The 26,466-nt window shown below is 42.0% G+C and overlaps 1 pseudogene; it reads left to right on the top strand.

Annotated features, from left to right (window-relative positions):
* The window catches only part of LOC103730585, a 68,250-nt pseudogene extending 48,005 nt beyond the window's left edge, over nt 1–20,245 (top strand).
* Nucleotides 20,246–26,466: the final 6,221 nt, after the last annotated feature.

Raw genomic sequence — 26,466 nt, 5'->3', positions numbered from 1 at the left:
AAGATGGCACAGCCTTTAATCCCAGGGCTCAGGAGGTAGAGGCAAGCAGATATCTGTGAGATCCATGCCAGCCTGGTCTACATAGCAAATTCCAGGCCCCCTGGGGCTACAGGGAAACCCTGTTCAAAAGAAAAAAAAAAAAAAAAGACGAAAAGAAAAACAACTCACTGATGCGGCCCATACACCAGCATCCCTGCACATCTCGGTGTTGAGCAGAGTCTCCAGAACGGTACGGAATCATTAGGATATGTTTTGATGCATTTTAATAGAACCATTCTGCCACGGCAAGGGCTAAAGGCTGCAAGGGAGAAACAAGAAACAAAAATAAGGTTAGTGAAAAGAAGACGTCCATTCTTGTTGAAGGTTTGTGTAGATGATTTTCTGTAGCATTTGTAGTTAAATTATTGTTGTGGGCGGGGCTTAGAGGAAGCTCCAGATGGCTATATCTAAGACAGCTATTCCTCGTCCGGTTTAGGACCTTGAACCACCATTATGGCTACACATTTGATTGGACAGTGTGAAAGCAGCACAGCAGATGGCCTCCTCCCTTGGGCAGGATGAGCAGCCCCCTGCCCCAGGTATCTAAGGAGCGGAAGAGCAGAGGATGAGGATGGCACAGCATTCGTTTCTCCCCAGGTCTAGACGTTTTACAGAGCATGCGTGCTCTAGCCAGTGCTTGTGGACAACCACATTCTTGGTAAGAACTTAATTTGAGTATAAACTGGCTCTGGACAGGATCGGTGATGCTGTATCCTGAGTTGCAGCTGCTGTAATTGTGAATTGCAAAATCAGAATTGTGAGCATTAACTGAACTAGTGAAACATGGTGTTTCTATTACATTTTTTTTTTCAAGTAGAAAAGTTAACTAAGTGATTGACACACAAATTAGTGGAGAAACTGTACATTTCTCAGGTTTTTGCTGTTTGTTTAAACCTTTTATTTTGAACTCTACTGCTTTGAGATCTCATTTCAGAAGAACATGAACAATCTTCAGCCACAGTTGTGATGGTTGTAAAGGTGCACAATTCTGTGTTCTTGGTTTTTCTTTCACTGGGGTTTGTGAATTCTTTGCTAAAGTATTCTTTAAATGGCTGACTTCCTGTTTGCAAGCCAGCAGTGAGGGAGCAGCCGAAGAGTTCAGTGTTTGTGCATGAAAATGCCTATGCTAGAAATACCAGCATCTAAACAACTAAAGTGAATACTTTAGAAAATCTTTAGGCGTCTGCACTAACTCTGTAATGTTCTTGATAGATGATAGATAGATAGATAGATAGATAGATAGATAGATAGATAGATAGATAGATAGATAGATAGATAGATGATAGACAGATAGATTCATCTTTTTGAGACAGGGTCTCCCTGTAGCTCCAGCTGCCTGGAACTCACTCTGTAGACCAGGCTGGGCTCAAACTCACAAAGGATCTGCCTGCCTCTGCCTCCTGAGGGCTGGGATTAAAGGCATGTGCAACCACACCTGGCTTCTTGATATATTTTTAAAAGCATATTTGCTTCAGAAATTCAGTTAACATAACTGAACATTTATGTATATTGTTTAGTTAAATGTAATCACTGTAAATATCTGTATGGTCTGGGATTTTGCTTTTATTTTGAAATGGAGCTTTTGTTTATAAGGCCATTAAAAACAAAAACCTTTATCTGTAAAAACATAATAATAATAACTGTTGGGCGTGGTGTTGCACTCAGAAGACAGAGACAGGAGTAGCTCTGTGAAATCGACGCCAGGCTGGTCTACATAGTGAGTTCTAGGCCAGCTGGGACTCCAGGGAGACCTGTCTCAAAAAGAAAAGAAAAAAAAAAAAACTAGTTTCTTTTAAAATTTAAGGTATCCTGTATATTTTTCAAAATAGTAGAAACAAATTTGAAATGACCCTTTGTCTTTCTCCCTTTGTCTCTGTGCCCTATTTCCCTTTTAAAAAGCTATAATGTCTAGAAAGCTGTACAAACAATTAAGCTAAATCATTTTGTAAGCGGTTCTGTGAAATGCAAGACTGATTTTTTTCTTAAAGTCCAAATGTGTAACTCAGCCTACATGAGCATATAAGCATGTTTTGCTTAAATTACATTTCCATCTGACAATATTAATTTCATCAAGGAAGCTTAGTATAAAATTAATTATAGCTATCATTTATGTTATTTCATCTTCTCCTTCCATTGAAGCTTCAATGAGAATTCATCAACTGAAGGGCATGATTCACATTTTAACAACAATAATAAAGAAAATAACCAAAACTACCCCCCCTCCTAGAATTCTGTTACTAAAGACGTATCTCTTAATGTCATCTGAAATGTGATGAGGTAGTTAGAGGTTCAGGGGAAATGCTTCCAATAGAAATAATAAGGGCATGTCTAGTCATATTCTCCTGCTGAGAGAGGACATTTTGATTTCAGTGACTTTGGTGAATAACCTTCTGGGATGGTTTGAGAAACAAGTTCCAGGGAAGGATGCGAACCAGCCTTCCAATGCCAGGCTGCTGAACATGAAGACAAAGAAGCCCACTTTGATCCATTTGCCAATTCCAGAACACTGATGTGTAAAGCAAAGAACCCCACACTTTAGACCCCTTCTTCTCAATCTACTGTCCCATGACAATAGGCACCCCAGTAGAGACATCTGGGACCGAAGATCCTGGAAGCAGCCTCAAGGCAGACGGTAGCAACATGGGCCTCAGAGAGCCAGCAAAGGAAGATGGTCCCTAGAGAGGAAAGAAGCCTTCCTGCGGCACACACAGCTATGGACCACTGCAAGGAAACAGATTTCCATGTCCTCAGCTTTCAGTGGTACTTTTTCCTAAACCTGGTTTTCAGATCCCAGGGAACATACATATCCTGCTTCTCTTCCCCCACCTCCCTTTGGGAATTTCCTTATACTGCAGAAGTTCCAGTTTACAGAATCAAAGACTCGCCTTTCACTGTGAACCAAACTATGGAGCCAAAGCTTCCAGGATGTCATTCTGTCCCAAGGGGTGAAGACCCATTGATCACCACATTCATTAGATTCTACAATGGGAAGGCAAAAGTAAAGTCCATTTTCTTTGACCCTCACCTCTCCCATGCCCTAATTAAAGCCATAGACTGAAGCATTTCTGAGGTAGGGCTATGGGAAAAGACTGTGGGTAAAAGTTGAGTGTCACTTTATTCCACCTAGGCGACACTAAGACTCCCAAGCCTTACCTCTGCTTCTTAGACTAGTAATTACTTATAAAACATAAATTAAGTTGGGAAACACCAATTTGATGCAAGGTCAACCTCTCTACACTTTGACTATTCCCAACAATAGCAATGTTTAGTGTCAAGTTGACATTTCCTGGGCCCTATGTCCTACGTCTAGTCCTACCTGTTCACACTAGCCAACCAGCTAACCCTGGTGTGATGGCCTGAGACACATTTTCTATCCCAAGGCTTCTCGCTATTGCTGTGAGAGACTTTTTTTTTTAATTTTTTTTTCAATTTGTGTGTGTGTGTGTGTGTGTGTGACAGCTCACATGTAACAGTCAGAGGATAATTCAGTGGTGTGAGTCAGTTCTCTCCTTCCACTATGTAGGTCCTGGGGATCCAACTCAGGTCATCAGGCTTGGCAGCAAGTATCTTTATTCTGTAAGTGCTCTCACCTGCCCAACCCTCATTTGATGATTGCACAATGCTGGAAATGAGAAGATTTAATACCCCATGAAGCTACCATTCCAAACAATGAAAACCAAAAGCCAGAAGATAAATGTTCCTTTAATATATTCCATAGGTGAGCAGTTTATGAACAATCGTATTTCACATGACTCCTCAAAGAGTACCTAGCAGAACCAAGCTGAAGCTGTCTGCAGTAGTGACTAAGCTCAGTAATGTGGTCAGGTTGACTTTTCTTCCCTCTCTTTTCAAACCTTCCTACCCACCACACACATTCCTTCACAGTTACTTACCAAAATAATTCACTTGTATTCAAGCCATTGGCTGGAGTTCTGCTATCCGGGAGGATGCAAGCCACAGAGTCTTGTGCATTTTTTTCATGTTTTAACTGTTTTGCCTACATGTATGTAAGTGCACCCATGTCATGGAGTGCTCACGGAGGCCAGAAGAGGATGTGATGTCTCCTGGACCTGGAGTTACAGACAGTTGTTAGCAGCCATGTGGGTGCTAGGAACTAAACCCAGGGCCTCCAGGAGAGCAGGCAATGCTCTTAACCACTGAGCCATCTCTCCAACCCCTATGTGTATTATTTTGCATGACTTCAGAAGAGGCCAAGTTTCCATGAGTGCATCTATACCTTGACTGTATTTTTGAGTTAAAAAGAACCTATGGAATAAATTCCTGTTCACATTTTCCTATATTATGCACGTAAGTGAGAGAAACGGTTTAACCTTTGCCAAAACATTATTGGACGCCAAGTCTGGAGAGACAGCGCTCGGGTTGCTCTCTTGCAGAGAACCTGAATCCTGTTCCCAGCCTCCACCATCAGGTGGTGGCTCATACACCTGTAACTCCAACTCCGGGGTGTCTGACACCTCTGGCCTCCCTGGTCACCAGTCACAAGCACTCACATGCACATACCCACAAACAGACACACACACACATATATATAATTAAAAAGAAAAATATTTAAAAGACTGTTAGATGCTATAAATATACTTTTGTGTTTCATTTGGATGCAAATATCCCATGTGTCTCCATTCATCTCCTCATTCTCTCCTCATCTCTTCTATGAACTTTTGCTTTAGGATTAAAAAGATTCTGTTACAGACTTCTACTGTGAATCATTAACTTAAACTCTATTTTAGTACAATGTTTGATTTAATATACCTTTTTTTAGCCCTTATAATTAATAATAGCCATATAGTTTTTCCATGGTTGTTGTTATTTGTTTTTCGTTTTTTGAGACAGGGTCTTCCTGTAGCCCCAGCTGGCCTGGAAGGCACTATGCAGACCAGACTGGCCTTGAACTCACAGAGATCTGCCTGGCTTTGCCTCCCAAGTGCTAGGATTAAAGGTGTGTGCTACCACACCTGGCCATAGTTTTATATGTCAACTTTTATAAAAGCAGAAGCCAGAACATCTTCTATCAACCAGTATCAAAATGTTTTCAGATGATTTTCCAAGACATGTACCTTAAATACTAACTTAAACAAATATCCTAACCTATAAATATAATTACATATACATAAATATATATGTATCTTAAATACATATCTTAATATAAATACATATCAATACCAGCTTCATTTAACTAGTGTTGGTTCCTCTTTAAAATTCAAATCCATTAGGATTCTGTCAGTTACAAAAATTGCTTTCTATCATAACATAAAACTAGAATTTATCTATATAGAATTATTCTCAGATGTCATCACTTACAAAAACTTTGAGATGGCTTTCTAGATAATTGTAAAATTTGGCATTAATATATGTCATTGTTTAGCAACAATGAGTAAATTCCTAAACTATAAAATATCCAAGTTTACGGACTTACTTTTCCCAATTTCATGTAATTTTAGATTAATAAACAGAATCTCAGAAGCACAGAAAGTTAAGAACTACTAGGAAAACATCTGGTGGGCTATAGGACGGGCTCTTTAAATACACTCCACAAATACTGAAAGTTAAATTATGATGGCTGAATAACAAATCCTTTGCAAATCAGATGCTTTCTAGTGCTGGCTGTTTGCAAAACTGCATGAACTCATCAGCCGCTTGGTAGTTAAAAATAGTTTTCATCACGGACTATCAAATTTTTCTGACATACAATTTAAGGGAACTTCAAATAACTGGGCTAGCTATACCTATGTGAAAATGCCGTGCATCCCCCCACCCCCCGCTTTTGCCAGCTAGTTTTCTGAGCACCTACCTCTAGATTTAGAAAGAAAGAGGGAGGAAGGACAATGGGGTAGGGTGACTGAGTTAGCAGGAAGGGGAAAGGAGGCAGGGAGAGAATAGGGAAAGAAGGAAAGAGAAAAAGTGAGAGAGGAGATAGAGAACAAACTCCAACCCTATGATAGTGATATTCCTCTGTAGATTCAGAAGATAATTAGAGAAATCAGCCTCATTCATCTCCTTTGAAAATGAATTTTCCTCAAACCTTATATTTTTTATTTTAAAATTATCTAATTTTATCATACACGTAGATGCTTTTGATTACCTTATACAACTAATTTTAGATAATAATGTATTAGAGATTGTTACCATTTACAGATTTATCAAAAATGATGGACACCCTTTCAACTTCTAAGCCTACTTTATTGTCATAGCAGGGTGCCTCTAGGACTGCAACAATCCAGACATGAGCCAATGAGGCTTCAGCTGATGTGGCTTTACACAGAGGAAAGAAGGGGCAAAGCTTGGACATCTCTAACAAGAGGCTAGAGTACAGTGATAGGACATTAGACATGAGGTCAGGTGAAACAGCAAAAATGATTTAGAAACTGAGTCTGGGTATCTTGGAAAACAGTGATGTCAGTGAGCTGATAATCATTTTAGTGGCCTGGTATCTGATTTATGAAGTTAAAAGCTTGTGAGGGAAGGCCAAGACTAGTGTTCTACACTATCCTAAAATAGAGGAGGGTGATCAGGAGGTAAATGTTAAGTCAGGGTTAGGGTCAATGTCACAGGACCTGGCATTTCTATATGTTATCTACAAACACATAAGCAGCCTTCACCAAGCTAGGTAAACTCTACACATAATGATCATCTTTGTACTTGGGTTATTAACATCCTTTGATGTTATTTTAATTTGAAAAGTCGTTGTGACTTTATTCTTGCCTTTCACAGCTCTTATTGAGTAAAAGCTTAAGCATCAACTGTGCCCATTTTTCCTTCGGGAATCCTACAGCTTCACTGTTCTAAAGAGAAGGTGCCAGTTTTGCTAAATCTGCCCATCTATTCTGGGTAAAGCTCTTCTCTAAGAGTTAGAATACTAAGTCATGAGCTCGTCCCTACTTTCAGAAGTGACTCATTCATCAACTGTGGGCCTCAGGGGCTGATGTCTCTTCACAAATGCTTTTCAAAATGCATTGTTTATAGACACACACACACGCACACACACACACACACACACACACACTCATTTGTGTAATTAGACACCACATATCTCTAGTTTGAAATGCATTTTTTCTTCTCCCCAGTGGCTTATAGCCAACCCCTAAATCTCGTTTTGTTAAACATTCATTCTGAGTGACACAATTGTTTTAATTTTACTTGGTAAGAGTTTCAAAATTAAAACAGTAAGATAGACTGGTATAACTTCGACATTTGGCCACTATAATTTCATGTTGTTGTTGTTGTTGTTGTTGTTGTTTTGTTAGGAAAACTATACCTCATGGAACATGGGCTGGTCCTTCTTCTCATCTGCCTTTAGTAGTTAGTCTGCTTTTCTACATAGCAAACTCTACTCCATAAATTGTCTACTTGACAGTAGGTTAAGGTTCCAATCATAATTTGTTTACTTGATTTATGGTATAAATCATTTAATTTTGCCCATTACAATTTTGTTCACTTTTGCCTCTACCACACTCCAAGTATTACAATTCTTCAATCACGTGGCAACCAGAAAAATCATTTTGTTTCTTTTTTGTCACAAATGCCTTCTGCAAAATTAATAGTTTGTCTTTTATTATCATTACCTCCAGTGTTTTCCTTTTCTGTTTTCAAGCCATAAAATCATGCTTTGTGTGAGTTCACTCATTCCATTTAATTAACTTAGTTAATTGAACCTCCACTTGTAGTTCTAAGGTCTAGGGTAGCAGCATTCCTTTCCTGTGACCGCATACACTTTTCTGTATTACTTCTCTCCCTCCAGGAAGAAGAGGGAGGGAGGGAGAGATGGGAGAGACCATCTTCAATGACTACTGACAGCTCTCCCTCCTCTCCATCCCTGTGTCACTCAAAGGCCCATTCAGCAGTAAGTCCTTCAGATCAGTTGGGCCTTATTTAGCCAAAGGCATATACTGGTGACATCCATCATACAAATGTTTCTTTCTTTTTCATTGTTACAGGAATGAGTTATGTCTTCCCGAGCATTGAGCTAGAACTAATAGAAAGGTGGTATTTAAAATCATTCCATGGACCCAACCAGGTCATCTTTGATGAACCGTGGATGAGGTGCAAGTCTTCTGCATAAAGAAGAAAGCCTTGCTCAGCTTTGCTGGTACCACAAACAGATTTCTCGAGTTTCCAGTATTAGCAGTGGAGGAAGAAGGGAACTACTACAGTATTTGAAACGCCGCTGCTTATATTCAGAGCTGATTTAAATATTGGTTTTGGAAACCTTAAATTCTATGGAGATTATTCAAAGTATTCATCTGAATTTAGTGTCTCACAAAGAAATCTTTGGCCATATGCCCTACATCAATCACATCCTTAATATTGTAAAAATTAAATTTAATTATGAAATTTTAGATTTATCTGTTGACATAGTGCTCTGACATGCCATTTTAACAGTGACAATTTTAGAGAGCATTAAATTTATTCTTCATTTCTGTGACTTTTTTTAACCACTAAGAATCTTGAACACTCTCAGTAACTCATTCTGTTTGTTTCTCTTTGGGGATCAAGAGACTCGCCTTGTCTGGAAGCCAAAAACATTCAGTGAAGCTGAAGAATTTTCAAAGATGCGCACACAAAGGCCAATCCATGAAAACTATAAAATATTCAAAATTTATCCTGGGGCTGTGGCTCAATGGTAGAGCATTAGAGCTTCAGCACCAAAACAAACAGGGCCAGGTGTGGTGGTGCACACCTTAAATCCCAGCACTCTGGAGGCGGAAGCAGGTGGGTCCCTATAAGACAGAGGTCAACCTAGTTTACATAAAAAGTTTCAGGTCTCCAAAAACTAAAACAAGCAACAACAAAAGCTGTTCATCTTGAACTATTCAAACTTCGTGCTTTGGCCTCACCTAACTTTAAAACAAACTTTCTTTCCTCTGCCAAGTACCACCAACTTTATGCTGGTTCTGTACTATAACTACTCCTTAGAAGAATATTTTAGATGAATTCATATTAGAGTCTAGTTTCTGGATGGGCACGTGAGGGTGGGAGCTATTCCAATTGAACTGAGACTATGTCTTTAAGGTAAAAAAAATAATTGAATCTCCTATATAAAATATGCAGGGTGAATCTGGTATGGTGGTGCACACCTTTAATCCCAGCAGAGGAAGGCAGAACTCTGTGAGTTTGAGGCCAGCCTGGTCTACATGGTGGGTACCAGGCCAGCCAGGCATAGAAACCTACGAGACTCTGTCTCAAAAAAAAAAAAAAAAAAAATTTTTTTCAAATGAAGGTTAAAAAGACGTTTGAATGTGAAGGAGACATGGCTATGGCTGTAGGGTCTGTTGGCTATTGGGTCAGACTGTATCCTGTACCACTGGCCAGTGTGTGGGCTGGAATGCTCTACTAGGATCCTGCCCCTTCTCTGGCAGAGTATCCAGCTTGAATTCTTGTCCTTCTGATAAAATAACTGGCAGCTGCCCTCACTTTGAAGATTTGAAATCAAAAAGAAATGACTCATGTGACTTTCTTTTTCTTTGTTCTCTCCTAAAAGAATTCACTCATCACTTAGAGAACGCCTGAACAGGTGCTGAGTGCCGAGAACAGAGCTGAAGGAAAAGTAGTCTGCAACCTAAAAGAAAATGAATCGAATACTGGAGACAGGAAGTAAGTAGTTAAGCCACAATATAATAAGACAAAGTCCATGTAAGAAGGGAAGTAGTTTCTTCTGAAGACACAGGAGAGGAACACCCAGACCAGCAGGGACTTCCTGCAAGAGGTGATGACTCAGCTGGGCCTCGAGAGACCAATCAGAGTTAGCCAGGCACATGGGGGAGGAGTAATATAATGAGAAGAATGTGTGGAAAGCCTCTGATGTGAAAATGATCCTGCTTCACCAGGAGAACCACTTCCACGACAAAGCACACCCTGGTTTGAATCTGAAATGACTTCAGCAGACTCATGCTCTAAGTCCTCAGCTTCTGGTACTATTTTGAAGGCTGTCGAGCCTTCCTGAGGTGGGGCCTAACTGGTGCCAATAAGCCACGAGGCCCTTTGAAGGTTATGCCTGCCCAAGTCTCTGCTTCCTGGTCCGCCACCACATCACCAAGCCACCCTCCCTTCTCCTACCACCACAGACAGAGTCACTCGCACCAGGTCTGCTCACCATGAGGGAATGAAACCCTCCTAATCGTGAGTCAAAACAAACAGTTCCCCCTATAAGTTGCTTCTGTTGGGTATTTTGGACAGAGTGACTCAAATGTAACTAAGACAGAGTGTTAAAGAAAATTCATAGGAAGTCAATTACTTTGGATTGAGCTCTGTATAGAACCCAGCAGACCACACGTGCGGAGTGCCACACAATCAAACTGAAACTTTAAGGAAACAGAGATATCTCTCAACGCTCCAAAAACAAGAGATTGCCAGCAACCAATAACAAGGCTAGTCAACAAGACAGGAAAGTCCACTCTGGCCTTTCCAGCAAAGAAAGTAACCTGATGCTACATTAGCTACTTTAAGAAAACCAACTGCTCTGCAACCAAAGAGAGAACTCATCTCCTCTCTAGCCAAGCTGCTGCTCGATTCATGAATCACTAATAAAACCAAGTTCGATCTTTAAAGTTTTTTGAAAAGTTTGGGTTTTACCCATAATGAATGAAGAGAGGAAAAGGGAGGAAGGGACCTGAAAGAGAAATCAAGGCCTCGGTCTTAGAGAGCTTTCCAGATCACTTTAAAGAATTTAAACTTTACCCTGAGGCAACAGGAAACAATATTTGAGTTTCTGAAAGATAAATGACATGACCAAATTCTAAATAATTCATTCTGGCAGCAAGGCAGGGATTAAAGATGTATAAGAGTCAAGATTAGTGAAGCAGCCACAGCAGTGATACAGGCCTGTGGTGCTGAAAGCCTGAACCAAACAAGAGCAGCTGATGTAGGTTACCAGAGGCTGGTAAGGGCAGGGCATGGGAGATGGAGAATCTGGTCAGCAGGTACAAAACTGAAGCTGGACAGGAGGAGTAAGTTCTGGTGTTACACCACACAGTAAGTGACTATAGTCAACACTGCTGTAATTGCATACTTGAAAAAACTAGAAAGGAGATTCAATGTGCTCACTACGAAAAAAAAGATAAGTGTTTGTGGTGAGCAAATGCTTAATTAATACTGTGAATTGATTATTATACAATGTATACATGTGTCAAACAACATAGTTTCCCTTCCATAAAGATATAATTGTTATCTTTGTGCATCCAAACAGAATATTTTTCTTTTAAAAAAATAAGAAAGGTTGAAGCAGAGATGTGCAAATCATCATAAGCATTATTAGGCAGTAGAACACACAGGGCTTGGTCACTTAATAGATGAGGTGGCGGTCAAGAAGAGAAGACCCAACAGTGGACAAAATAAAGAAGAATGTGTCACCTTGACATAAGAACAGAGAAGATGGAGTTTCCAGAGGGGCAGTAAATGAGTTCAGTTGGAGCCATGTCATGTTTGAGATTGCTAAATAAAGCCTACAACATACTGTTGCATTCTACTACATGCACTACCCAACCCTAGGGGGCACACGTCACACAGCCTACAACAACAGTGCCCTCCCTTCAAAGGTCAGTGACCAATGCATAAAACCTTACATAGTGGCCCTGGCCGCAGCATTGGAGAGGTATTCTTATTGTAAAGGAAGATGAGGGTTGATCACAGCATGTAGATAACATCTGAATCTCAAGAACTGATTAATTCCCTAAGGTCCCTCTACCCAGATGACAACCAAAGCAATTCAGCAAACCCCAGAGAGGGCTTGTGGAATAAAAGGGCCCAGAACCCAAAGAAATCATTATATTTACTGAACAGGCAAAGGAAGAGAAGTACAGAGAAGAAACCACAAAAGGGGGACCAGTAAGAACAGAAGACTACCAAGGGGAGAGTCATCACTGGCCCAAGAGGACCCTGAAGTTCAGGTGATGGCCACCAGGTGGAGTGTGGCTTCTAGACTAGAGTCCCTTCCGGTCCACATTCCCACAAGTATGTTAAACCGGCAAACTCAGGTGAGAGTGTGTCTGTCACTTGGTTCATGACTCTTGGCAGTTCCATAAAAAGGAAGAGAACAAGAATTCCATGTGTAAGGCAGAGAAGAGCACAGTGACAGAGAGAAAGGGAACCATCATCTGGTCTCACTGTTGCTTCCCTAGAGCAAGAAAATGCTTCAACAAGTCTCTGTGTCTCCTTGTCTTCAATTTCTTCATATTCAGTGAAATAAGGGTCAAGTAGCTTTTTAAGCTCCTTTTCAATTACAAGATGACAGAATAACAGCAGCAAGTGTATATTCAGAAAATATCTAGACCTGACACGATTTCATATACTGGGAAAAACAAAAAGGAACAACCTAGGTTCTTATCCTCAAAGGCCTAGCATTCTAGCAAGTTAGATGTATTTGTAAATTAAGGTCACAGCAGTACGGCAAGTGCTGTGATGAATCCAGATGCATCCAACCCATAACCCACATGCAGTCAAGAAGAGCTATGGATATGGCCCAACAGAATGAACAGTGTTGTGGCACAGTGCAAAAGGTTCGACAAGCCCATATGACAATGCGGGAAGCACAGGGAAGAGCCCAACTGCTCTGGAGTCTTCACCAAGGAGATAACCCCCAGGATGAACTTTACATCATAAGATTACAGTGAAAAGAATCTCCAGAGAGTGGGCCAAAGGCCTGGAGGTACACTGATGTTTTAGTTCAATGTGGCTAGAGTGCAAGTGCATGAAGAGAATAGATGGTAACTGGGAAAGAAGGTGTGGGCCAGAGAGCTCACCATGGGGCTTACATATTATATGTTTAAACTTCATTTGGTTAACAAACATTTCTAAACACATCGTTACGTGTGCCAGATGCTGCTTAAGTGCCTTACAAATTTTTGCTCATTTGATCCTTGCAAAAATCCTATGCCATCACCCCACCCCCATCTCATAGTGAGGACAGACATACAGAAGTTCAATAACCAGCCCTTGTAACATCATGAGACTGTCAAGTAATGGAGCTAAGGTTCTAGCCAAGGTTCTCTGGCTCCTAAACTTCAGTTGTTGCCCATATTTTATGTTGCAAGAAGGGTGAACCGGTTGGATTTTTTTAATTAATTCATTTTATTTTTATTTTTTATGTGTATGAATGTATTGCCTGCATGTGTATAATGTCCGAGGAGATCAGAAGAAGGTGTCTAATCCCCTGGAACAGGAGTTACAGATATTTGTTAGCCGCCATGTGGATTCTGGGAATCAACCCTGGGTCCTCTGCAAGAGCAGTCAGTGCTCTTAACCGCTGAGCCATCTTTTCAGTCCACCAATGGGATTTTTAAATAGAAGCAAGCATCCAACTTGCATTATAGAAAAGTCCTCTGGCAGAGGTGAAAAGGCTAGACTGTAGGTGGGGTGGATACTAGTAGGGTCTGCAACACAAGAAGAAAGCCTTGGAAAAATATCTCATCCAGTTTTCCAAAACAGAAGATCAACAATATGCTAAAATACTTATTTTCATATTCTTTTCTTAAATTACATTTTAAAATGTATCCTTTGTAAGGGTATTGGGGGGGCGTGCCACAGCTTGCATATAAAGGTCAGAGGACAACTTCCAGAAATTGAGTGTCTCCCCCAACGTATGGGTCCAGGGGCTCAAACTCAGGTCAAGGTTGATGGCACATGCCCTTAACCTCTGAACTATCTCCCCAGCCCCAAATCACTTACTCTTAAATGCTTCCCAAATGAACATGTTTTTTAAATTATTTTATGTATATGAGTGTATTGCCTGCATGTAAGTCTGCAATGCCTGCAGAAGTCAGAAGAGGGAGTAAGATCTCCTGGAACTGGGGTTATGGGTGGTTGTTAGCAACAATGTGGGTGCCAAGAATCGAACCCAGGTCCCCAGCAAGAGCAGCCAGTGCTCTTAACCACTGAGCCATCTCTCCAGCCCTCCAAATGAACATTTTTAAAGAGGTATAAATTCTAGATCACATCCCTTCCTCCCTCCCCCACACCCCCCCAAAAAAAATCATAAACCAGTGTATTACTACCTTTCGGTTAGACAAAATTCAAACAGCAAGTATACCAACGATCATGTGCTCCAGAGTCAAGTCAGTGTGATTTCAACCCACACTCCAGCAGAATTCGGTGCCCGATTTTATCCATAAATCTGAACAAGGATCCATAGGAATTTAATGATCAGTCTCAGCCTCTGGAGCGCCTGGCTCAGGATTTCCTGAGTTTCTTTCGACCAATCTTGAGGCATCTCCATAGTGACTACATTATGTACAACCCTGGGCAGCAAAGGGGAATAAAATGCACTAGGTCCATGGGGTAGGGGGTGTAAAGCTATCAGCAGATAGGAGTTCCTGTCTCCTCCTGGGCAGTACTGCAACTAAATCATGTTTCACAGAAAGAGCTTCTGAGCCTGCAAGAAAAACTTGTGAAAATCTTCTGTGGCTTTGGACCTGCAACGTCACCAAGGGCCACCAGGTGGTGGTGGTGCCTGTTAGGGGACCCAAGGTCAAGAGTTCTTCACACCCTTCACCCCAGGGGAAGTAATTAGTTCCTCAGGGTCACACTGAGCTTTATTCCCAGAATGTTTATTTCTGTAGTATTGTAACCTTACAAAAAAGCGACCATCTCTACAGATGAAATGCAGACCACTCCCACGTGTGAACATTAACAATAAAAAATATCGCCTGAAATAAGATTTAATGAGAAGGAACCACTTAGGTACACATCACAGAACTTCCTGATTCCCTTAAGCTGTTTTGAATTATTTCTTAACTTAATCTAACCTCTGTTTTAATTTCCTCACATTAATTATAATTTATTCCTATGTTGGCAGAAGGCTGACAGCCTCTGGACTGTGCTTAACCTTAGAGTTTGGCAAAGTGATCCTTCTCACCTGTAGAGGATTAACCCCCCAACTGGCAGGCTTAGAGTGGCCCTTCAGCCAGCACAGCAGTTACAGGATCTCAGCCTCTACACTACATACCACCTCAGGGACTGGTCCTTCCACTTCCCGCATTTACCCACACTGAATAAGCAGTCCTCCCTGCCTTCTGACCAAAATTCACTTCCCAGAGCTACCTGGCTCCTGCAGGCATGTCCAGACTTCTGCTCAACCCAGGGTGGGGCGGGGGGATCAAACCTAGGACCTGATGCACATCTTGAGCAGTTCTACCACTGACCTTCGCTGTCTCTTGAATGGTAACATGGGGTCAGGTCCAGGGCTCCTGGGTCTTGCAGTTCTTAGACATCTGCAGCCACTTTGACTCTCTGTTTATGGACATCAAGGGTGCTCTCTTCTTTCATGTGAACCCTTTTAAACAAATTTGAATGCTGAAAGAAAAAAAAAATCTTTTAAACAAAGGTTTGAAATGTCATTGTTTTAAGTCTTTTTTTTTTTTTTTTTTTTTTTTGAAGCAGGGTTTCCCTGTAGCCCCAGCTGTCCCGGAACTCACTATGTAGACCAGGCTGGCCTTGAACTCACAGAGATCTGCCTGCCTTTGCCTCCCAAGTGCTGGGACTACAGGTGTGTGCCACCACGCCCTCATTTATTATTTTTATTTTAAGTGTATGAGTGTGCTGCCTGCATGTGTGTAAGTGTACCCATGTTGTACAGTGCCCCCAGAGGTCAGAAGAGGGCAGAGGATCCCCTGGAACTGGAATATGGTTGGTGTTAGCCACCATGTGGGTGCTGGGAATTGAACCTGGGTCCTCTGCAAGAGCAGCCAGTGCTCTTAACCACTGAACCATCTCTCCAGCCCCCAAAGTGTCATTGTTTTATGTCGGTAAGTGCACCCATGTCATGCAATTCCCGCAGAGGACAGAAGAGGCTGTCGGATCCCCTGGAACTGGACTTACGGACAGTTGTTAGCTGCCATGTGAGTGCTGGGATTCGAACCCAGGTCTTCTGCAAGAACAACCAGTGTTCTTAACCACTGAGCCATCTCTCCAGCCCCAAGTGTCATTTTTCGAAAGCTGTGAAACTGCTATATGATACTGTGATAAAAGACACTTGCTTCATTTTGTCTAAACCATAGAATGTACAATCTCAAGTAAACCTTGCTGTTCACTGTAAACTGAGTGATCATGAGGTTCATAGACTGTACCAAATGGAGCACTCCGGGGGATGTCGGAATGGAGGAATCCGACGTGTGAGTAAGGAACTCTATACATCCCCTTCCATTTAGCTGTGAATTTCAAACTACTCTTAAATGCACAATCTACTAAATGAAGAAATAAATGTCATTGACCTGTCACTTTTTACCTTTGATGGAGAAGGAAGCTGGCAGTGTATTTCTTGTGTGAGTTTAGCTGGTCCTTACCAAGCATGCCTGTGGTCCCTGTCACCAGCCTGCCTGCACAGTGGTGAACCAGACAGCTAGGTCCCTGTCCTAGGGACTCCTGCAATTGAAATGAAAGGAAAAAAATTGGACTGAGTCATTCAGCTAAGTACTTAATTCTGTATCAGCGTGGAAAAGGCAGTCTGGGTGGTGGCCAGAGAGCAGCTTGGATGGAGCACACGCATGTGCTGAGTGACTTAAGTGTCACCCTCTTCCACCTCCAATCCTGTTAAAGGAAGGCTTGAACTTTTAAGACCAGGTAGCCGAAGTGTTTCTAACAGGAACATCATGGAGCAGGCCCTCTGTGGGCTCAGGCTGGAGACCTTCAGAGAAGCAATGCAGCTTCCAGAAGCAAGATGGCCCAGTCTCCCCGAGCTGCCCTTGTGCTTTTCTGATCTTGCCTACAAACCAGCGATGAAAAGCACATGAGGACCGTGAGCACTGTTCCTTCTGGCTGCTCTGCTTTCTGCTTCCCTCTTGCTTCTGCTTTTCAATTTTTTTTTTGAGACAGGGTCTGATGTAGTACAGACTAGCCTCTAACTTCCTAGGTAGCTGAGGATGACCTTGAATGTCTGATCCTTCTGCCTCCAAACTTGTTCGATACAGTGTTGGGGATTGCACCTAGGGCCTCATGCATGCTGGACAAGCACTCTACCGACTGAGCTACATCCCCAGACTCCCCCCCCACTTTTCCCTAAATTGTCTCTTCCCTCAGTGTCTCAGAGAAAAGGTGGTCATGCAGAGATACACCTTATCCCCTGAGAGGCTTCATATCAGGCTTAGCAATCCTCATATTTGAAGAAGAAAGTATGGGACACGGACTTTTACCCGGCTTCACTAGGATGACGGGACCTTTAAAGAGAGTCATCTGTGGCCTTCCAACACGACAAGTTCTCCTAACCTCTTACGGGCCACTGTGGTCTAGAGCATCTCTTTTAGAAACGCAGAGGGCAAAGACATATCCACAAGAATGTCAGTTGCAGAGCTATTTGATGTAACATGAAGAAACCACTAACCCAAATGCCCCTTGGGGAATGGTTAAATAAATGATGGCTCCCTTGTAGAATGATTGATTATACACCTGTTAAAAGACCAGTCATAGAACTATATCCCCCAAATGGAAAGAAGTGCCTGGTAAAGGAAAGCCATTAATTTGCAGATCAGAATATCTCAAATGAGCTCATTATTTTAAAAGGAAATGTTCAAATGTGTATTTGCATATTCATTTTCAAAAGTCTAGAAGGTTAGACAAATGACTTACAGGACGTTGTCCTTAGAGAGAGGAATTTAGGAAAAAGGAACATCCATTCACTAAATGGAATGCTTTCATTTAATTTGACAAGTAGTTTTAACAGGCAACTATTATCTATGAATGAGGAAAAATTGAATGAATAGAATGTGTATATGTTTGTGTGGTAGGTGCATGTGTGTGTGAGAGGGTACATGCAAGCATGTTATATGAGCATACCTGTGGAAGCCAGAGGTCAACCTTGGGTGTTATTCCTCAGGCTCCACTCACCTTGTGTTTGGAGACACCGTCTCTCATTGAACCTAGAGTTCATCAGTTTGGCTAGACTGGCTGGCCAGCAAGTCCCAGGGGTCTGCCTGTCTCCAGCTCCCAGCACTGGGATTACAAGAATGCACTACCACCACACCTGACTTTTTAGATAGGTTCTAGGGAACAAAATCAGGCCTTCCCTCATGCTTGCACAGCAAGCACTTTACCAATGAGCCATCTCCCTGGCCCCGAAACAGCTTCTTCCTTTGCAGGGCCTCCTGCTTGGCATTCTTCAGAAGATCCACCTGGAGACCACAGAGGTGGCAAAGTAGAGAAGGTAATGAGAGGAGAGAGGAGACGTGAGGGGGAATTAAGAATTTATCGAAATAAATATATAAAGACACAGAATTCAAAGATGAAGACTTAGTATGGTCATATCGAGAAATAAGCATCCTCCTCTACCATCCAAAAGTAGAGCCAGGTAAGCTGGCTCCCATCAGGGAATCTTTCTATTCTTCACATTCCAAATGTTTGAAAATAGGTTGGTTACTTTAAAAACCACAGAGAGAGTAGATCTTCTGTAGGGGAGTGACACTAAATAGGCTGACTAGACTCCAGTGGATGAACTTGCACTGAGGGACCTCTGGGTACAAATGCTTGACCAATAGGCCTTAACATATATGACAGAATGCATGAAATCCAGTGGGGGGTGGGGAATGGACGGGGTGCAGATGGAGGAGGGTCTAAATTTGATTAAGATCTATTACATGAAATGCACAAAAACTCAATAACTTTTTCTTAAGAGACACCTGTAGCAACCCAATATGTCATCTTCCCCAAATACAGTACAATTGTGTCTCATCCAAAACTCATTTTGAAGCCTCCATGGCTTGATGCTGAAAAAACCATCGAGTTGGTAACTTTTTATTGACGATTCTTTTCTTTTCGTAAGGAATCCAGTCTAGGGAAGTCAATTTCAATGGGCTGTTTGGTTTGACTCCGAAAGATGGTTTATAATATTTATGAAAATATATTCAGAACTTTATGGTACAAATCCAGACCATAACGTAAGTGGTTATTTCTTGGATCTCATCCCTGAAGTTGAAGTAGGTTCCAGCGGAGTTCAACAGAATCAGACTCGGCCTCTGCAGCCCTTTGCTCGGGACTTCCTGGATTTCTTTTGACCAATGGCCAGTTATACCATCCACTGTCAGGTAAGAATTTGTGTTGACCCCTTTCTCTTGGTTTGATTTGTTGCCTAACAATCCCGAGTGGTGCAAGTTCACACTAAAATTTCTTATGACTTAAAAAAAGAAGGAAAAGGCCTGAAGTACATGGTTTCTTGATAATGTCTTAAGCTCCATGCAAACTGGAAAACATTCAGTACCAAGGAAAGGCAGGGCTACTAGAGTCCCTTCACTATTCACAGCCCCAAAAGGTCTTTCTCTCTTAACCGTATGACAGCCTCTCTGCTTGGTAATATATTTTTTTAATTGTTTCTGGGCCATTGAGATGACTCAGCCAGTAAAGGCCTTGCAGCCAATCAAGTCAAGCTGAGTTTGGTCTCTGGGGATCCACATGGTGGAAAGCAAACAGGCTCTGCAAGTTATCCTATGATCTCTGCATGGGTTCCATAGCACACGTACACTGCCCTCCCCCCCAGATAAATGCTCATTTTAATTTTATTCTGTTTCTAACAAAATAAAATGAGACATTTCCTTATATGCACACACACACAAGATGTCATTGTGAAAAAGAAAAAAAGAGACCTAGCAGGCACAAAGCCCTGGGTTTGATTCCCAGCACCCCACATAAACTGGTTGTGGTAACACACACCTGTAATCCTAGCACTTGGGAGGTGAAGGCAGGGGGATCAGGAGTTCAAGGTCATTCTTACCTAGTGAGTTTGAGCCTGGGCTACTTGTGATCCTCTCAAAAGCGAAAATTAGAGAGCAAGAGAAAGAGAGAGAGGGGCACAGAAATCTCTGCTAAATTAAGCCTGGCCTCTCTGGAATCCAGCTTAGAGAATGCACCGCCACAAACATCACACAGATATTTAATTGGCAATCTCAGGACTGATCTCAATTAGCGTATTGTCTCATTCCTCATAACCATTGCTCTAGTGAAACCTCGCCACCACAGAGGAGAAGGAAGAGGCGCTGAGAGTGTATAATAAATAAGGAAATTGTGCAATGGGCCATGTGGGTGGGAAGGAATTTAGTGTGCTCGCCCTCTGCATTTTGGGATGAGCTTACTTATCCCTGGTGTTCCAGGTCAGGGGAAAGCTCTGCCAATGACGGATGGACCATCCTTCACACGTGAGGCCTGGGCCATTGACCCGTCATCCGGAGGGCATGACATTGAATTTGCCAGTGCAGCAGGGGTGATGGATTTGCACTAGGCTCTGCTCCTCTGACCCACTGTGAGCAATGACTAGTATCTAAGGGCTCTGGAATTCAAGAGACGGTATTGTCATGATAGATGAGATTCACCACCGAGGGGCACTACCTTGGAGCAAGGACAAAGAAGAGGATCCTGTGCAAACTTAAACCTTGTGAACCTGTGACCCATTTCCTCTATGGCTTTATACAATGAAGTGAAGAGATAAGAGACTATGATGTGAAGCTGTTTTCAATGTCAGCACCAGCTCATGTTTCCATAAATAGGATAAAACAGAGAGCCCAAGCAGAGTGCCCTCAGCTTAGTGTGAGACAAGTTCTTTTTATGGTACCTGTTAGATTTATAGGCCTCCAGCATCTCTGTGCTTTATAACAAGGCCATCCTGCACGCATGCCCTTAGAGTGAGACAGATGCAATATTTCCTTCTGGTGGGAGGCAGGGATGCAGGAGTGGGGGAGAGGCAGCCTGATTATGCAAAGGAGCTATAAGGAGGATGCTTTCCTTGTCTGCAAGAGACCCTTCGAGAAGATGAGTAGTGAAGGAGAGCCTGCAAGAGGCGAGGTACCTATTTAGCTAATAAAATCTGATTATAAGCAACAAGTGAGCTAGCATATAAACTACCTTGAAGTCATCAAGAAATTCTAAAGAAAGCTGCATCGAATTGCAAATGATATGACTTTCATCTAATGATAGATATTAATTATACAGAGAAGATTGCAATAGGTCCATAAAATGGGTGTTCGCATCCTCATTATTCACTATTTCATGCTGTGATGGTAAAGCCATAATGACAGAATAATAAACAAGCTTTTTATTTATTTATTTGCCTCATTGGAAGTTAGAGTTTGAAAGTCAAGTTTAAGTTTGGAGGAAGTAGGCAAAATGCACACAGAATCACCTGCTAGAAGTGAACAGAGACACTGGGATGGAAAGAGTAAGAGAGATCAGCCAACAGATAGTCGGAAAAGACATATTCTGTACTAAACATACTCTCGAGATTACATCAGAGTTAAGACAGCGAACTTCCCCTTATAGGAGACAGCAACATGTGTTAAAAAACTCCAGGATCCTGTGAAGCAATGGCGTCTTCCCATGACAGAGGGGACATCCCATGTCATGTACAGAGCAACTCCTGTCACTTTTAAGGTTGCTAAAGGCTCCATGGGCTGCAGCTCAAGAGGTCCTGATGAAGGGTGGAGCTAGGCTGTGGGAGATGAAGAGTGGGTGGGAAGGCCTTGCAGGACTGAGCTCACCTAAAAGAGAGAGGTAAGAACAGGAAACAGTGGGTGGAAACGAAAGGCGGAGGGTGTGGTACTGGAGATCACTCAGAGCAAACAAACCCATGACCAAGAGACAGTGAAGATCTTTATCATGATAATTTACTAAATAACATGTCAAAATTAAGGACCAGTTGGGAGAAGGAGAACTCAAAAGGGAGGTAGCAAAGCTGACTCGCCTAAAATTACCTTCTCAGGAGAAACTGCTAAGAACTATGGTTAATGCATCGCCATTCCTCTGCCAGCTCACCCACCTCCTGTCTGTGTGTTCAGCATTTCTCAATGTTTCAAACTCTGCTTAGCTTCGTGTTTTGACAGATTTATTTTTCATGTCTTATTTGTGATTTTTTGTTGTTATTGCTAATGGAGAAAGCAAATGCTTCTTCTGAAGTGACCCAAAAGAATCATGTTTTTTCTTTTTAACTTCATGCTTTTCAGAATTTTGCCTGTGTGTAGGTGTTACAGAAAAATCAGAGACCAACAGCCAAAGTCAGGTGAGGAGGAGACGTTTAATTTTACACTAGCAAGACTGACCCCATGAATAACGGAGTCAGACCTCATGTTCAAGTTTTTGGGGGCTTTTATACTCATGTGTGGGGAAAGGTAAACGAAAGGCAAAACAGCACAGAGGGGACAATGAAGTAGAAGGTACACGTGATAAGTAAGCAAGGTAACATATGGCCACAAAGGTTTCAGGAATGTGAAAATTCGGAAAACAAAGACTTCCATCCTGGGCAACCTTAAGGGGCAGGATGGGAGACTCCTGCTTACCTCCCCATACCTGTCTCTTAAGAGTTTCCCTGTTGAAAAGTTCTTAATTACCACCACATTGCAAAAGCTTTCCACCTCCATAAGTTTACTCATGTCATGCAATGCACAAAGAGGTTTGTAGAAGGTGTTGGATTCCCTGGAACTGGAGTTGCAGATGGTTGTCAGCCACCATGTGGGCGCTGGGAGCCAAACCCAGGTCCTCTATAAGACTAGGCAGTGCTGGTCTTCATCACTAAGCTCTCTCTCCAGCCCCAAGAATTGCATTCTTTATGTGTTTTGTTATTTTGGGTTCCAGTATCATTGAGATGGTCTCTTTTTTTTGGTCTTTTTGAGACAGGGTCTCAAAAGGGTCCCCAGCTGTCCTGGAACTCACTATGTAGACCAGGGTGGCCTTGAACTCACAGAGATCCAACCTTCTCTGCCTCCCAAGTGCTGGGATTTAAACATGGAAAATCAAACTAGAAAAGAAAGATGATAGATGAAGAAGAAAACCCCATTTTTATCCCACCTGCACTAAAATAGTGATAAATCTAAACTTATATGGGAAAAATAGCCTTTTTAAAAAACTGACCATCAAGGTAATAATGTAAAAAAACTTGAAGAGCCAGTCGTGGTGGTGCACACCTTTAGTCCCAGCACTTGGGAGGCAGAGGCAGGTGGATCTTTGTGAGTTCAAGGCCAGCCTGATCTACATAGTGAGTTCATGTCAAGCTGGGGCTACAGGGAGACCCTGTCTCAAAAAGACAAAAAAAAAAAAAAGTTGAAGAAAGCTAGAGGTATATATCAGTGGTAGAGCACTTACTTAGAACACACAAAGCATTCGGTTCCATCCTTAGCATTTCAGGAAGGGAGAGAGGGAGGGAGAGAGGGAGGGAGCTAACTGAAGAAAAATACTGTTTGACTGACCAAAGCAAACAATATCTCATCTTCCCAATTATTAAGTACTAAAAAATAAGTTTCAAATGGGAAAGTTGAACCTATTTTTTTGACCCACCATGAAGTAAACCAGTAGTAGATGGTTTTTCTTTTAAATTTTTCCCATCAATCTTTTCTTTATAAAACAAAATAAAAAATCAGGTTAGATAGATTCTCGTTGATTGAAAAGCATAGTCTCGATTTATATAATATGTTTGTTGCTGTGTGCTGAGATTAAATCTGTATTGAGCTTGTAGTTAACCTTATTTGGCACCGAATCCCAAAGAACAAAGTCACTTTGTTCAAGACCCTTGAGTTCCCCGATCTTGGGTGAGAAGACTGTACATTGAAAGTCTGGATCATACTCTGGAACACCAGTTTTAGATTTGGAGGCGTTTCACAAGAACAGGTATCAAATTGATTCAGGATGACAATATCTTCTGAGTAGGAGGATCAACAAAGAGAAGAGAGATGTGATATGAGCCATTCTTTGGTCTAACTTCACACTTCAAATATCGAATCCCAAATTCATCACCGATCACTTCACCACTTGAACTTCTCCCGGGGAATTGCCTAGTTACCCAGTGGCTCATCTAGATCCTCAAAGGTATACCTGATCATTGCAAGTTCCCCTGAGTAAACCCAGATATGAAGCTTTAAGAAGGGAAGCTGAGATTCTGCCTCTGTTCAAAGTTTGCCTTGTCTCTTCACTGATGCAGCTGTTTCATGAATATGTACTGGATGCTACTGCATTCAAAGTAATCATAAAAATATAAGATTTATGGGGCTTGAATGTAGGTCAGTTGGTAAAGTGCTTGCCTCACCTGTAGAAGTCCTGGATTCTATTCCCCAACTACACAAATTGGGCATAGTAGCATACCTCTGTAATCTTAGCACTCCAGAAGAGGAGGCAGGAGGCTCAGAAGTTCAAGGTCATTCTCAGCTATATAGACAGCCTAGGATACATAAAGCCCTAGCTCAAAAAAATAAATAAGACTTAGAATCCCTCCTCCCTAAAGTTTTGTGTAATCTGGAGGTTCTTGGGATGAGGGTTCACAATAGGAATAAGATTTGCACAGAAACAAACCTAAGAAGGAATATAAAAAAGATAGAAAAACAGACAATGGGGCTAGAGAGCTGCCCAGCAGTTAAGAACACTGGCTGCTCTTGCAGAGGACCAAGTTCAAGTCCCAGCACCCACATGGCAGTTAACAACCATTCATAACTCCAGTTCCAGGGGATCTGATGCCCTCTTCTGACCCCACAGGCATTGCACCATACAAGTACACTTACATATATGCAGGCAATACACTCATAAATTTAATTTTTTTTTAATTTTTTTAAAAGGAAAAAAAACAGATATGCATATCTTCTGTCTATTGAATGGAAAAGAAAATTAGGTAAAAAGTGAAAAAAAAATTGTCTCTCTAGGCAAAGAATTGAGAACGAATTTAAAGATGCAGTATTAGGGCAGTAGCTTCTTTTAATGTGAGATAAAACTGAGCTCTCCAGGTAAGAATGAGTGCCGTGCTGTTTTAATCTGAAATATCTCCCACAGGCTCATGTTTTCAATGCTCAGCCCCCAACTTGTGGCTACTTTGTAGGCTGTGGAGTGTCTAGGAAGTGGGGCCTGCCCGACTGAAGTAGGTCACTGGGGATGGCATTGAAGGTTGCACCCACCCTGGTTCTGGCCTGCGCTCTCTGTTCCCTCATCCATTGGCATGTGAAGTATCTCCAGCACATGTTCCCACTGCCATGGACTCCTCCATGCCATCCGTGGACTGAAAATGCGTTTTCCGTGGGCTGAAAATCTCCTGAAGCCATGAGCCAAAGTAAATCGCCCCCACCCTTAAGTTGTTTCTACTGGGAATTTTGGTGATTGTGATACAAGGAAGCTGAGTTGAGGAACTGGAAATCTGAGGTACTATTATGGTAATGGTCATGGATTTAAGTGGAAGAAGAGACATACTAACAGTGATATGTGAAAACCAGACGACTCATTGCCAAAATTCTGTAATGTACCAGGCACTCAATAAGCACCAAGGGAAAAAGTTAGATAAGGACTTTCCTACAACAGCAGTCCCCTCAGGGCACCAGCGCTGGTGACACCTGGGTCTCATTAGCAATGAATCATTTCAGGACCCACTTTATAGTTAATGAGTCAGACCATGCATTTTAATAAAATCTTGAGGCAATTTCCATGCACCTTAAGTTGGTATACTGATGAAATATGTTGTTCCTATTTAAGGAGCCTGAAGTTTAGTGAATGTGATGAGCACACACAGCAGTAAATGTAGTGCAGGCAATGTTGCCATCAGAGACAAGGACAGGGTAGCTTGCAGAGGGGAGCAAGTCAGGAAAGGCAGAAATGGCAGGGTAGAAGAAGGATGCAGCCACACAGCTAGATCTTATGTACTACGCAGACATGGCCGAGCGTAGACGGGTTTCATGAAAGTGTTTATCAAGGACTGGAAGAACCACTCGTCTTTTGCTATCACCTTGTATACCAAGCACTGTTAGATCAATGCTCCCATCTAGCCTGTTATGTTACTTTGTCATCTGCCTGCTTAAAGTTCTTCAGTCGCTTCCATTGACCTTACTGTGGTTCATGACGTCCTGGTGAACCAGCTACTTTTGAAATCCTCTCCTGACCCTCTTTGGTGCTCTCCACTCCAACTAGAAGGCCTTTCCTCAGCCTCTCATACTCTCACACTTCCTCCTGCCATAGGCACATGTACTCCTACCCAGAGATCTCAACCTACATGACCTCTGATGGGAACATGACTGATCCCTGAGGATTCGTGCTTTCTTGCCATGAGGCGGCATCTCTCTCCTGGGGGAAGGGTTGGCTGGTGGCCCTTTTCCCAACTGCACTGTTGTATCACCACATGCATCGTCTTATCCACAAATTAAACCGATTTGTACCAGGGCCAAAGGCCTGGTCTGTTTTTAAGCATGCCTTTACTCCCTGTTAACATGATGTTGATCCATAGCAACTACTCAAGAAACACTTGTTTGATCACTCAGCCATTTCTATAGAATATTTCTAGATGTAGATGTGGATGGTCATATTTCTGACAAAAGGTCAGTAATACAAGATGCTTCAGACAAGCTTAGTGGATTGGAGATTATTAAATGATCGTGGGTTTCGTAATAAAAATCATTGTTATAGCTTAAATGTGAAATATCCCTCAAAGGCTCATGTTTGAACACTTGGTCCCCAGTTGATAGTACTATTTTAGAAAGTTGTAGAACCTGG

This window comes from Nannospalax galili, unplaced genomic scaffold, assembly GCF_000622305.1.
Source record: "Nannospalax galili isolate Female #2095 unplaced genomic scaffold, S.galili_v1.0 scaffold252, whole genome shotgun sequence".
Taxonomy (NCBI): domain Eukaryota; kingdom Metazoa; phylum Chordata; class Mammalia; order Rodentia; family Spalacidae; genus Nannospalax; species Nannospalax galili.
Note: the sequence above shows the minus strand (reverse complement) of the source record. Positions and strands in the feature narration are given on the sequence as shown.